The sequence below is a fragment of the Pan paniscus genome, chromosome 12 (genome assembly GCF_029289425.2).
Source record: "Pan paniscus chromosome 12, NHGRI_mPanPan1-v2.0_pri, whole genome shotgun sequence".
In the NCBI taxonomy this organism is placed as follows: domain Eukaryota; kingdom Metazoa; phylum Chordata; class Mammalia; order Primates; family Hominidae; genus Pan; species Pan paniscus.
The window spans coordinates 2795810-2812953 of NC_073261.2; positions in this window are offsets into that span (position 1 = coordinate 2795810).

Genomic DNA, 17144 nt, shown 5'->3' on the forward strand with positions numbered 1-17144 from the left:
TCTACACTGCTATCTGAATGAACGTGGAAATAGCCACACTGCTATCTGCATAAACATGGAAATATCTACAACGCCATCTGCAAAAACATGAAAATATCTACACAGTCATCAGTATAAATAGGGAAATACCTACACCTTCGTCTGTATAAACATGGAAATATCTGCAAAGACATCTGTATAAACATGGAAATATCTACACCGCTATCACTATAAACATGGAAATACCTGCACCACAATCTGTATAAACATGGAAATATCTACCACCCTAACTGTATAAACAAGGAAATATCTACACCAAAATCTGTATAAACATGGAAATATCTACATCGCTATCAGCATATTCATGGAAATACCTCCACCGCTATCTCTATAAACATGGAAATATCTACAACGCTATCTTTATAAACATGGAAATATCTACACCGTTATCTGTATAAACATGGAAATATCTACAACACTATCTGTGAAAACATGGAAATATCTACACAGCTATCTGTGTAAACATGGAAATTTGTAACCCGCTATCTGTGTAAAGATGGAAATATGTACGCCGCAATCTGTGAAAATTTGGAAATATCTACACCGATATCTCTGTAAACATGGAATTATCTACACCGCTATCTGTGTAAATGTGGAAATATCTACACTGCTATCTTTATAAACATGGAAATATCTACAGCACGATCTGTATAAGCATGGATATATCTACACCGCTATCTGTATGAACAATGAAATATCTATACTGCTATCTGCATAAACACGGAAATATCTACACCGCTATCTGTATAAATATGGAAATATCTACAACGCCATCTCTATAAACATTGAAATGTCTACACCGCTATCTGTATAAACATGGAAATATCTACATGGCTATCTCTATAAACATGGAAATATCTACACCGACATCTGTATAAACGTGGAAATAACTACACAGTCATCTGTATAAACATGGAAATATCTACACCGTAATCTGTATAAACATGGAAATATCTGCACCGCCATCTGCATAAACATGGAAATATCCACACCGCTTTCTCTATAAACATGGAAATGCCTTCACCGCTACCTCTATAAACATGGAAATACCTACACCACAATCTGCATAAACATGGAAATAGCTACACCAGTATCTGTATAAACATGGAAATATCTACACCGCTATCTGTATAAACTTGGAAATATATACATCGATATCAGTATAAACATGGAAATATGTACATCGCTATCTGTATAAACATTGAAATATCTCCACCGCTATCTCTGTAAACATGGAAATATCTACACCGCTATCTTTCTGAACATGGAAATATCTACACCGCTATCTGCATAAACATGGAAATATCTACATTGCTATCTGTATAAACGTGGAAATATCTACACCGCCATCTCTATAAGCATGAAAATATCTACACCGCCATCTCCATAAACATGGAACTATCTACACCGCCGTCTGGTTAAAAATGGAAATATCTACACCACTATCTGTATAAACATGGAAATATCTACACTGACATCTGTATACAGATGAAACTTTCTACACCGTCAGCTGTATAAACTTGGAAATATCTACACCACTGTCTCCATAAACATGGAAATACCAACACCGCTATCTGTATAAACATGGAAATATCTACACCGCTATCTGTATAAACATGTAAATATCTACACCGAAATCTGTGTAAACAGGGAAATATCTACACCACTATCTGTATAAACATGGAAATATCTACATCGCTATCAGTATATACATGGAAATACCTCCTCCGCTATCTCTATAAACATGGAAATATCTACACCGCGATCTTTATAAACATGGAAATATCTACACCGTGATCTGTATAAAAATGGAAATATCTACAACTCTATCTGTGAAAACATGGAAATATCTACACAGCTATCTGTGTAAACATGGAAATTTGTAACCCGCTATCTGTGTAAAGATGGAAATATGTACACCGCAATCTGTGAAAATTTGGAAATATCTACACCGCTATCTCTTAAAACCTGGAATTATCTACACCGCTATCTGTATAAATGTGGAAATATCTACACCGCTATCTGTATAAACATGGAAATATCTACAGCACGATCTGTATAAACATGGAAATATCTACACCGCTATCTGTATGAACATGGAAATGTCTACACCGCTATCTGTATAAACATGGAAATATCTACATGGCTATCTCTATAAACATAGAAATACCTACACCGCCATCTGTATAAACATGGAAATAACTACACAGTTATCTGTATAAACATGGAAATATCTAAACCACTATCTGTATAAACATGGAAATATCTGCACCGCCATCTGCATAAACATGGAAATATCCACACCGCTTTGTCTATAAACATGGAAATGCCTTCACCGCTACCTCTATAAACATGGAAATATCTACAACGAAATCTCTATAAACATGGAAATATCTACACCACTATCTGTATAAACATGGAAATATCTACACCGCTATCTGTATAAACTTGGAAATATATACATCGCTATCTGTATAAATGTGGAAATATGTACATCGCTATCAGTATAAACATTGAAATATCTCCACCGCTATCTCTGTAAACATGGAAATATCTACACCGCTATCTTTCTGAACATGGAAATATCTTCACCGCTATCTGCATAACATGGAAATATCTACACCGCTATCTGTATAAACGTGGAACTATCTACACCGCCATCTCTATAAACATGAAAATATCTACACTGCCATCTCCATAAACATGGAACTATCTACACCGCCATCTGGTTAAAAATGGAAATATCTACACCACTATCTGTATAAACATGGAAATATCTGCACCGCCATCTGCATAAACATGGAAATATCCACACCGCTTTCTCTATAAACATGGAAATGCCTTCACCGCTACCTCTATAAACATGGAAATATCTACAACGATATCTCTATAAACATGGAAATATCTACACCAATATGTGTATAAACATGGAAATATCTACACCGCTATCTGTATAAACTTGGAAATATATACATGGATATCTGTATAAACGTGGAAATATGTACATCGCTATCTGTATAAACATTGAAATATCTCCACCGCTATCTCTGTAAACATGGAAATATCTACACCGCTATCTTTCTGAACATGGAAATATCTTCACCGCTATCTGCATAACATGGAAATATCTACACCGCTATCTGTATAAACGTGGAACTATCTACACAACCATCTCTATAAACATGAAAATATCTACACCGCCATCTCCATAAACATGGAACTATCTACACCGCCATCTGGTTAAAAATGGAAATATCTACACCACTATCTGTATAAACATGGAAATATCTACATTGCCATCTGTATACAGATGGAAATATCTACATTTCCATCTGTATACAGATGAAAATATCTACACCATCAGCTGTATAAACATGGAAATATCTACACCACTATCTGTATAAACATGGAAATATCTACACCACTATCTCTATAAACATGAAAATACCTACACCGCCATCTCTATAAACATAGAAATATCTACACTGCTATCTCTATAAACATGGAAATATCTTCACCGCCATCTACATGAACATGGAAATATTTACACGGCTATCTCTATAAATATGGAAATATTTAAACCTCTATCTGCAAAAACGTTGAAATATCTACACAGTCATCTGTATAAACATGGAAATATATACACCGCAGTCTGTATAAACATTGAAATATCTCCACTGCTATCTGTATAAACATGGAAATATCTCCCCCGCTATGTGTACAAACACGGAAATACCTACACTGCTATCTGTATAAACATGGAAATACCGGCACCGCCATCGGCATAAACATGGAAGTATCTACACGGCCATCTGTATAAACTTGGAAATATCTACACTGCCATATATATAAACATGGAAATAGCTACAAAGACATCTCTATAAACTTGGAAATATCTACACTGCTATCTGTATGAAGTTGGAAATAGCCACACCGCTATCTGTATAAACATGGAAATATCTACAACGCCATCTGTATAAACATGGAAATATCTACAAAGCCATCTCTATAAACATGGAAATATGTACACTGCTATCTGAATGAACACGGAAATAGCCACACCGCTATCTGTATAAACATGGAAATATCTTCAACGCCATCTGCAAATACATGAAAATATCTACACAGTCATCAGTATAAATATGGAAATATCTACACCTTCGTCTGTATAAACATGGAAATATATACAAAGCCATCTCTATAAACATGGAAATATCTACACCGCTATCTCCATAAACATGGAAATACCTACACCACAAGCTGTATAAACATGGAAATATCTACCACCCTATCTGTATAAACATGGAAATACCTACATCGAAATCTGTATAAACAGGGAAATATCTACATCACTATCTGTATAAACATGGAAATTTCTACATCGCTATCAGTATATATATGGAAATACCTCCACGGCTATCTCTATAAACATGGAAATATGTACACCGCTATCTTTATAAACATAGAAATATCTACACCGTTATCTGTATAAACATGGAAATATCTACAACACTATCTGAGAAAACAAGGAAATATCTACACAGCTATCTGTGTAAACATGGAAATTTGTAACCCGCTATCTGTGTAAAGATGGAAATATGTACGCCACAATCTGTGAAAATTTGGAAATATCTACACCGCTATCTCAGTAAACATGGAATTATCTACACCGCTATCTGTATAAATGTGGAAATATCTACACCGCTATCTGTATAAACATGGAAATATCTACAGCACGATCTGTATTAACATGGAAATATCTACACCACTATCTGTATAAACATGGAACTATCTGCACCGCCATCTGCATAAACATGGAAATATCCACACCCCTTTCTCTAAAAACATGGAAATGCCTTCACCGCTACCTCTATAAACATGGAAATATCTACAAAGCTATCTCTATAAACATGGAAATATCTACATCACTATCTGTATAAACACAGAAATATCTACACCCCTATCTTTATATACTTGGAAATATATACATCGCTATCTGTATAAACATGGAAATATGTACATCACTATCTGTATAAACATGGAAATATGTACATCACTATGTGTATAAATATTGAAATATCTCCACCGCTATCTCTGTAAACATGGAAACACCTACACCGCTATATTTCTGAACATGGAAATATCTATACCGCTATCTGTATAAACATGGAAATATCTATACCGCTATCTGTATAAACGTGGAAATATCTACACCGCCATCTCTATAAACATGAAAATATCTACACCGCCATCTCCATAAACATGGAACTAACTACACGGCCATCTAGTTAAAAATGGAAATATCTACACCACTATCTGTATAAACATTGAAATATCTACACAGCCATGTGTATACAGATGAAAATATCTACACCGTCAGATGTATAAACATGGAAATGTCTACACCACTATCTGTATAAACATGGAAATACCAACACCGCTATCTGTATAAACATGGAGATATCTACACCGCAATCTGCATAAACATGGAAATATCTACACCACTATCTCTATAAACATGGAAAAACCTACACCGCCATCTCTGTAAACATGGAATTATCTACACCGGTATCTCTATAAACATGAAAATATCTACACTGCCATCTCTATAAACATGGAAATATTTTCACCGCCATCTGCATGAACATGGAAATATCTACACGACTATCTCTGTAAATATGGAAATATTTAAACCGCAATCTGTATAAACGTTGAAATATCTACACAGTCATCTGTATAAACATGGAAATATCTACACCGCAGTCTGTATCAACATCGAAATATCTACACCGCTATCTGTATAATCTTGGAAATATCTGCACTGTCATTTGTATAAACATTGAAATATCTCCACCGCTATCTGTATAAACATGGAAATATCTACACCGCTATCTGTACAAACATGGAAATACCTACACCGCTATCTGTATAAACATGGAAATATCGGCACCGCCATCTGCATAAGCATGGGAATAACTACACAGCCATCTGTATAAACATGGAAATAACTACACTGCCATATGTATAAACATGGTAATATCTACGAAGCCATCTCTATAAACATGGAAATATCTACACTACTATCTGTATGAACGTGGAAATAACCACACCGCTATCTGTATAAACATGGAAATATCTACAACGCCATCTGTATAAACATGGAATTATCTACAAAGCCATCTTTATAAACATGGAAATATGTACACTGCTATCTGAATGAACATGGAAATAGCCACACCGCTATCTGTATAAACATGGAAATATCTACAACGCCATCTGCAAATACATGAAAATATCTACAGAGTCATCAGTATAAATATGGAAATATCTACACCTTCGTCTGTATAAACATGCAAATATCTACAAAGCCATCTGTATAAACATGGAAATACCTACACCGCTATCTCTATAAACATGGAAATACCTACACCACAATCTGTATAAACATGGAAATATCTACCACCCTATCTGTATAAATATGGAAATATCTACATCGAAATCTGTATAAACAGGGAAATATCTACATCACTATCTGTATAAACATGGAAATTTCTACATCGCTATCAGTATATACATGGAAATACCTCCACCGCTATCTCTATAAACATGGAAATATCTACACCGCTATCTTTATAAACATGGAAATATCTACACCGTTATCTGTATAAACATGGAAATATCTACAACACTATCTGAGAAAACAAGGAAATATCAACACAGCTATCTGTGTAAACATGGAAATTTGTAACCCGCTATCTGTGTAAAGATGGAAATATGTACGCCACAATCTGTGAAAATTTGGAAATATCTGCTCCGCTATCTCTGTAAACATGGAATTATCTACACCGCTATCTGTATAAATGAGGAAATATCTACACCGCTATCTGTATAAACATGGAAATATCTACAGCAAGATCTGTATAAACATGGAAATATCTACACCGCTATCTGTATGAACATGGAAATATCTGCACCGCCATCTGCATAATCATGGAAATATCCACACCACTTTCTCTATAAACATGGAAATGCCTTCACTGCTACCTCTATAAACATGGAAATATCTACAAAGATATCTCTATAAACATGGAAATATCTACATCACAATCTGTATAAACACGGAAATATCTACACCCCTATCTTTATATACTTGGAAATATATACATCGCTATCTGTATAAACATGGAAATATGTACATCGCTATCTGTATAAACATGGAAATATGTACATCACTATGTGTATAAATATTGAAATATCTCCACCGCTATCTCTGTAAACATGGAAATATCTACACCGCTATCTTTCTGAACAAGGAAATATCTATACCGCTATCTGTATAAACATGGAAATATCTATACCGCTATCTGCATAAACGTGGAAATATCTACACCGCCATCTCTATAAACAAGAATATATCTACACCGCCATCTCCATAAACATGGAACTAACTACACCGCCATCTAGTTAAAAATGGAAATATCTACACCACTATCTGTATAAACATGGAAATATCTACACTGCCATCTGTATACAGATGAAAATATCTACACCGTCAGATGTATAAATATGGATATGTCTACACCACTATCTGTATAAACATCGAAATACCAACACCGCTATCTTTATAAACATGGAAATATCTACACCGCAATCTGTATAAACATGGAAATATCTACACCACTATCTCTATAAACATGGAAATACCTACACCTCCATCTCTGTAAACATGGAATTATCTACACGGGTATCTCTATAAACATGGAAACATCTACACTGCCATCTCTATAAACATGGAAATATCTTCACCGCCATCTGCATGAACATGGAAACATCTACACGACTATCTCTGTAAATATGGAAATATTTAAACCGCAATCTGTATAAACGTTGAAATATCTACACAGTCATCTGTATAAACATGGAAATATCTCCACCACAGTCTGTATCAACATGGAGATATCTACACCGCTATCTGTATAAACATGGAAATACCAACACCGCTATCTGTATAAACATGGAAATATCAGCACCGCCATCTGCATAAACATGGAAATATCTACACCGCCATCTGTATAAACATGGAAATATCTACACCGATATCTCTATAAACATAGAAATATCTACACTGCCATCTCTATAAACATGGAAATATCTTCACCGCCATCTGCATGAACATGGAAATATCTACACGGCTATCTCTATAAATATGGAAATATTTTGACCGCCATCTGTATAAACGTTGAAATATCTAAACAGTCATCTGTATAAACATGGAAATATCTACACCGCAGTCTGTATAAACATGGAAATATCTACACCACTATCTGTATAAACTTGGAAATATCTACACTGACATCTCTATAAACATTGAAATATCTCCACCGCTATCTGAATAAACATGGAAATATCTCCACCGCTATCTGTACAAACATGGAAATAACTAAACCGCTATCTGTATAAACATGGAAATATCGGCACCGCCATCTGCATAAACATGGAAATATCTACACTACTATCTGTATAAACATGGAAATATCTACACTGCCATATGTATAAACATGGAAATATCTACAAAGCCATCTCTATAAACATGGAAATATCTACACTGCTACCTGTATGAACGTGGAAATAGCCACACCGCTATCTGTATAAACATGGAAATATCTACAACGCCATCTGTATAAACATGGAAATATCTACAAAGCCATCTCTATAAACATGGAAATATATACACTGCTATCTGAATGAACGTGGAAATAGCCACACCGCTATCTGTATAAACATGGAAATATCTACAACGCCATCAGGAAATACATGAAAATATCTACACAGTCATCAATTTAAATACGGAAATATCTACACCTTCGTCTGTATAAACATGGAAATATCTACACCGCTATCTCTATAAATATGGAAATACCTACACCACAATCTGTATAAACATGGAAATATCTACCACCCTATCTGTATAAACATGGAAATATCTACACCAAAATCTGAATAAACAGGGAAATATCTACACCACTATCTGAATAAACATGGAAATATCTACATCGCTATCAGTATATACATGGAAATACCTCCACCGCTATCTCTATAAACATGGAAATATCTACACCGCAATCTTTATAAACATGGAAATATCTACACCGTGATCTGCATAAACATGTAAATACCTACAACACTATCTGTGAAAACATGGAAATATCTACACAGCTATCTGTGAAAACATGGAAATTTCTAACCCGCTATCTGTGTAAAGATGTAAATATGTACACCGCAATCTGTGAAAATTTGGAAATATCTACACCGCTATCTCTGAAAACCTGGAATTATCTACTCCGCTATCTGTATAAATGTGGAAATATCTCCACCGCCATCTACATAAACATTTAAATATCCACACCGCTTTCTCTATAAACATGGAAATGCATTCACCGCTGCCTCTATAAACATGGTAATATCTACAACGATATCTCTATAAACATGGAAATATCTACACCGCTATCTGTCTGAACATGGAAATATATACACCGCTATCTGTATAAATATGGAAATATCTACACCGCTATCTGTATAAACGTGGAAATATCTATACCGCCATCTCTATAACGTGAAAATATCTATACCGCCATCTCCATAAACATGGAACTATCTACACCGCCATCTGGTTAAAAATGGAAATATCTACACCACTTTCTGTATATACATGGGAATATCAACACTGCCATCTGTATACAGATGAAAATACCTACACCGTCAGCTGTATAAACATGGAAATATCTACACCATTATCTGTATAAACATGGAAATACCAACACCGCTATCTGTATAAACATGGAAATATCTACACCGCTATCTGTATAAACATGGAAATATCTACACCACTATCTCTATAAACGTGGAAATACCTACACCGCCATCTCTATAAACATGGAATTATCTACACAGATATCTCCATAAACATAGAAATATCTACACTGCCATCTATATATACATGGAAATATCTTCACCGCCATCTGCATGAACTTGGAAATATCTACATGGCTATCTCTATAAATATGGAAATATTTAAACCGCCATCTGTATAAACGTTGAAATATCTACACAGTCATCTGTATAAACATGGAAATATCTACACCGCAGTCTGTATAAACTTGGAAATATCTACACTGCCATCTGTATAAACATTGAAATATCTCCACCGCTATCTGTATAAACATGGAAATATCTCCACCGCTATCTGTATAAACATGGAAATATCTCCATCGCTATCTGTACAAACAGGGAAATACCTACACGGCTATCTGTATAAACATGGAAATGTCAGCACCGCCATCTGCATAAATATGGAAATATCTACAAAGACATCTCTATAAACATGGAAATATCTACACTGCTATCTGAATGAACTTGGAAATAGCCACACCGCTATCTGTATAAACATGGAAATATCTACAACGCCATCTGCAAATACATGAAAATATCTACAGAGTCATCAGTATATATAAGGAAATATCTACACCTTCATCTGTATAAACATGGAAATAACTACAAAGCCATCTGTATAAACATGGAAATATCTACACCGCTATCTCTATAAACATGGAAATACCTACACCACAATCTGTATAAACATGGAAATATCTACCACCCTATCTGTATAAACATGGAAATATCTACACCGAAATCTGTATAAACAGGGAAATATCTACACCACTATCTTTATAAACATGGAAATATCTACATCGCTATCAGTATATACTTGGAAATAGCTCCACCGCTATCTCTATAAACATGGAAATATCTACACCGCTATCTTTATAAACATGGAAATATCTACACCGTTATCTGTATAAACATGGAAATATCTACAACACTATCTGTGAAAACATGGAAATATCTACACAGCTATCTGTGTAAACATGGAAATTTGTAACCCGCTATCTGTGTAAAGATGGAAATATGTACGCCACAATCTGTGAAAATTTGGAAATATCTACACCGCTATCTCTGTAAACAATGAATTATCTACACAGCTATCTGCATAAATGTGGAAATATCTACACCGCTATCTGTATAAACATGGAAATATCTACAGCACGATCTGTATAAACATGGAAATATCTACACCGATATCTGTATGAACATGGAAATATCTATACCGCTATCTGTATAAACACGGAAATATCTACACCGCTATCTGTATAAATATGGAAATATCTACAATGCCATCTCTATAAACATGGAAATGTCTACACTGCTATCTGTACAAACATGGAAATAACTACACAGTCATCTGTATAAACATGGAAATATCTACACCGCTATCTGTGTAAACATATAAATATCTGCACCGCCATCTGCATAAACATGGAAATATCCACAACGCTTTCTCTATAAACATGGAAATGCCTTCACCGCTACCTCTATAAACATGGAAATATCTACAACGATATCTCTATAAACATGGAAATATCTACACCACAACCTGTATAAACATGGAAATATCTACACCGCTATCTGTATAAACTTGGAAATATATACATCGCTATCTGTTTTAACATGGAAATATGTACATCACTATCTGTATAAATATTGAAATATCTCCACCGCTATCTGTACAAACATGGAAATACCTAAACCGCTTTCTGTATAAACATGGAAATATCGGCACCGCCATCTGCATAAACTTGGAAATATCTACACCGCCATCTCTATAAACATGGAAATATCTACACTGCCATATGTATAAACATGGAAATATCTAAAAAGCCATCTCTATAAACATGGAAATATCTACACTGCTATCTGTATGAACGTGGAAATATCCACACCGCTATCTGTATAAACATGGAAATATCTACAACGCCATCTGTATAAACATGGAAATATCTACAAAGCCATCTCTATAAACATGGAAATATCTACATTGCTATCTGAATGAACGTGGTAATAGCCACACTGCTATCTGTATAAACATGGAAATATCTACAACGCCATCTGCAAATACATGAAAATATCTACACAGTCATCAGTATAAATATGGATATATCTACACCTTCGTCTGTATAAACATGGAAATATCTACAAAGCCATCCATTTAAACATGGAAATACCTACACCGCTATCTCTACAAACATGCAAATACCTACAGCACTATCTGCATAAACATGGAAATATCTACCACCCTATCTGTATAAACATGGAAATATCTACACCGCTATCTGTATAAACATGGAAACAACTGCATCGCCATCTGCATAAACATGGAAATATCCACACCGCTTTCTCTATAAACATGGAAATGCCTTCACCGCTACCTCTATAAACATGGAAATATCTACAACGATATCTCTATAAACATGGAAATATCTACACCACTACCTGTATAAACATGGAAATATCTACAACGCTATCTGTATAAACTTGGAAATATATGCATCGCTATCTGTATAAACATGGAAATATGTACATCACTATCTGTATAAATATTGAAATATCTCCACCGCTATCTGTACAAACATGGAAATACCTACACCGCTATCTGTATAATCATGGAAATATCGGCACCGCCATCTGCATAAACATGGAAATATCTACACCGCCATCTCTATAAACATGGAAATATCTACACTGCCATATGTATAAACATGGAAATATCTACAAAGTCATCTCTATAAACATGTTAATATCTACACTGCTATCTGTATGAACGTGGAAATAGCCACACCGCTATCTGTATAAACATGCAAATATCTACAACGCCATCCGTATAAACATGGAAATATCTACAAAGCCATCTCTATAAACATAGAAATATCTACATTGCAATCTGAATGAACGTGGAAATAGCCACACCGCTATCTGTATAAACATGGAAATATCTACAACGCCATCTGCAAATACATGAAAATATCTACACAGTCATCAGTATAAATATGGAAATATCTACACTTTCGTCGGTATAAACATGGAAATATCTACAAAGCCATATGTATAAACATGGAAACATCTACACCACTATCTCTATAAACATGGAATTACCTACACCACAATCTGTATAAACATGGAAATATCTACCATCCTATCTGTATAAACATGTAAATATCTACACCGAAATCTGTATAAACAGGGAAATATCTACACCACTATCTGTAAAAACATGGAAATATCTACATCGATATCAGTATATACATGGAAATAACTACACCGCTATCCCTATAAACATGGAAATGTCTACACCGATATCTTTATAAACATGGAAATATCTACACTGTTATCTGTATAAACATGGAAATATCTAAAACACTATCTGTGAAAACATGGAAATATCTACACTGTTATCTGTATAAACATGGAAATATCTACAACACTATCTCTGAAAACATGGAAATATCTACATCGCTATCAGTATATACATGGAAATACCTCCACCGCTATCTCTATAAACATGGAAATACCTACACTGCCATCTCTATAAACATGAAATTACCTACACCGTTATCTCTATAAACATGGAAATATCTACAGGGCCATCTCTGTAAACATGGAAATATCTTCACCGCCATCTGCATAAACATGGAAATAACTACACGGCTATCTCTATAAATATGAAAATATTTAAACCGCCATCTGTATAAACGTTGAAATATCTACACAGTCATCTGCATAAACATGGAAATATCTACACAGCAGTCTGTATAAACATTGAAATATCTCCACCGCTGTCTGTATAAACATGGAAATATCTCCACCGCTATTTGTACAAACATGGAAATACCTACACCGCTATCTGTATAAACATGGAAATATCGGCAGCGCCATCTGCATAAACATGGAAATATCTACACCGCCATCTGTATAAACATGGAAATATCTACATCGCTATCAGTATATACATGGAAATACCTCCACCGCTATCTCTATAAACATGGAAATATCTACACCGCTATCTTTATAAACATGGAAATATCTACACTGTTATCTGTATAAACATGGAAATACCTAAAACACTATCTGTGAAAACATGGAAATATCTACACTGTTATCTGTATAAACATGGAAATATCTACAACACTATCTGTGAAACCATGGAAATATCTACACAGCTATCTGTGTAAACATGGAAATTTGTAACCCGCTATCTGTGTAAAGATGGAAATACGTACGCCGCAAACTGTGAAAATTTGGAAATACCTACACGGCTATCTCTGTAAATATGGAATTATCTACACCGCTATCTGTATAAATGTGGAAATATCTACACCGCTATCTGTATAAACATGGAAATATCTACAGCACGATCTGTATAAACATGGAAATATCTACACCGCTATCTGTATGAACATGGAAATATCTATACCGCTATCTGTATAAACACGGAATTATCTACACCGCTATCTGTATAAATATGGAAATATCTACAACGCCATCTCTATAAACATGGAAATGTCTACACCGCCATCTGTATGAACATGGAAATAACTACACAGTCATCTGTATAAACATGGAAGTATCTACACCGCTATCTGTATAAACATGGAAATATCTGCACCGCCATCTGCATAAACATGGAAATATCCACTCCGCTTTCTCTATAAACCTGGAAATGCCTTCACCGCTACCTCTATAAACATGGAAATATCTACAACGATATCTCTATAAACATGGAAATATCTACACCACTGTCTGTATAAACATGGAAATATCTACACTGCCATCTGTATAAACATTGAAATATCTCCACCGCTATCTGTATAAACATGGAAATATCCCCACCGCTATCTGTACAAACATGGAAATACCTACACCGCTATCTGTATAAACATGGAAATATCGGCACCGCCATCTGCATAAACATGGAAATATCTACACCGCCATCTGTATAAACATGGAAATATCTACACTGCCATATGTATAAACATGGAAATATCTACAAAGTCATCTCTATAAACATGGAAATATCTACACTGCTATCTGTATGAACGTGGAAATAGCCACATCGCTATCTGTATAAACATGGAAATATCTACAACGCCATCTGTATAAACATGGAAATATCAACAAAGCCATCTCTATAAACATGGAAATATCTACCTTGCTATGTGAATGAACGTGGAAATAGCCACACCGCTGTCTGTATAAACATGGAAATATCTACAACGCCATCTGCAAATACATGAAAATATCTACAGAGTCATCAGTATAAATATGGAAATATCTACACCTTCGTCTGTATAAACATGGAAATATCTACAAAGCCATCTGTATAAACATGGAAATGCCTACACCGCTATCTCTATAAACATGCAAATACCTACACCACAATCTGTATAAACATGGAAATATCTACCACCCTATCTGTATAAACATGGAAATATCTACACCGAAATCTGTATAAACAGGGAAATATCTTCACCATTATCTGTAAAAACATGGAAATATTTACATCCCTATCAGTATATACATGGAAATACCTCCACCGCTATCTCTATAAACATGGAAATATCTACACTGCTATCTTTATAAACATGGAAATATCTACACCGTGATCTGTATAAACATGGAAATATCTACACTGCTATCTGTATAAACATGGTAATATCTACACCACCATCTATATAAACATGGAAATATCTGCACCGCCATCTGCAAAAACATGGAAATATCCACACCGCTTTCTCTATAAACATGGAAATGCCTTCACCGCTACCTCTATAAACATGGAAATATCTACAACGATATATCTATAAACATGGAAATATATACATCGCTATCTCATAAACATGGAAATATGTACATCGCTATCTGTATAAACATTGAAATATCTCCACCGCTCTCTCTGTAAACATGGAAATATCTACACCGCTATCTTTCTTAACATGGAAATATCTACACCGCTATCTGTATAAACATGGAAATATCTACAATGCCATCTGTATAAACATGGAAATATCTACACTGCCATATGTATAAACATGGAAATATCTACAAAGCCATCTCTATAAACATGGAAATATTTATACTGCTATCTGTATGAACGTGGAAATAGCCACACCGCTATCTGTATAAACATGGAAATATCTACAACGCCATCTGCATAAACATGGAAATATCTACACCGCTATCTCTATAAACATGGAAATGTCTACACCGCTATCTGTATAAACATGGAAATATCTACATGGCTGTCTCTATAAACATGGAAATATCTTCACCGCCATCTGTATAGACATGGAAATAACTACACAGTCATCTGTATAATCCTGGAAATATCTACACCACTAACTGTATAAACATGAAAATATCTACACTGCCATCTGTATAAATTTGTAAATATCTGCACAGCCATCTCTATAAACATGGAAATACCTACACCGCTATCTGAATAAACATGGAAATAGCCACACAGCTAGCTGTATAAACATGGAAATGTCTACACCGCTATCTCTATAATCATGGGAATATCTCCACCGCTATCTGTAAACTTGGAAATATATCCACCGCTATCTGTATAAACAAGGAAATAGTGACACCGCTATCTGTATAAATATGGAAATATCTACACCGCTATCTCTATAAACATGGAAATGTCTACACCGCTATCTGTATAAACATGGAAATAAATACATGGCTGTCTCTATAAACATGGAAATATCTTCACCGCCATCTGTATAGACATGGAAATAACTACACAGTCATCTGTATAATCCTGGAAATATCTACACCACTATCTGTATAAATATGAAAATATCTACAATGCCATCTGTTTAAACATGTAAATGTCTACACAGCCATCTCTATAAACATGGAAATATCTACACCGCTATCTTTATAAACATGGAAATAGTCACACCGCTATCTGTATAAACATGGAAATGGCTACACCGCCATCTGTAAAAACATGGAAATATCTGCTGAGTCATCTGTATAAACATGGAAATATCTACACCTCCATCTGTATAAACATGGAAATATCTACACTGGCATCTGTATAAACATGGAAATACCTGCACCGCAATCTGTATAAACATGGAAATATCTACACCATTATCTGTCTAAACATGGAAATATCTACACTGCCATCTGTATAAATATGTAAA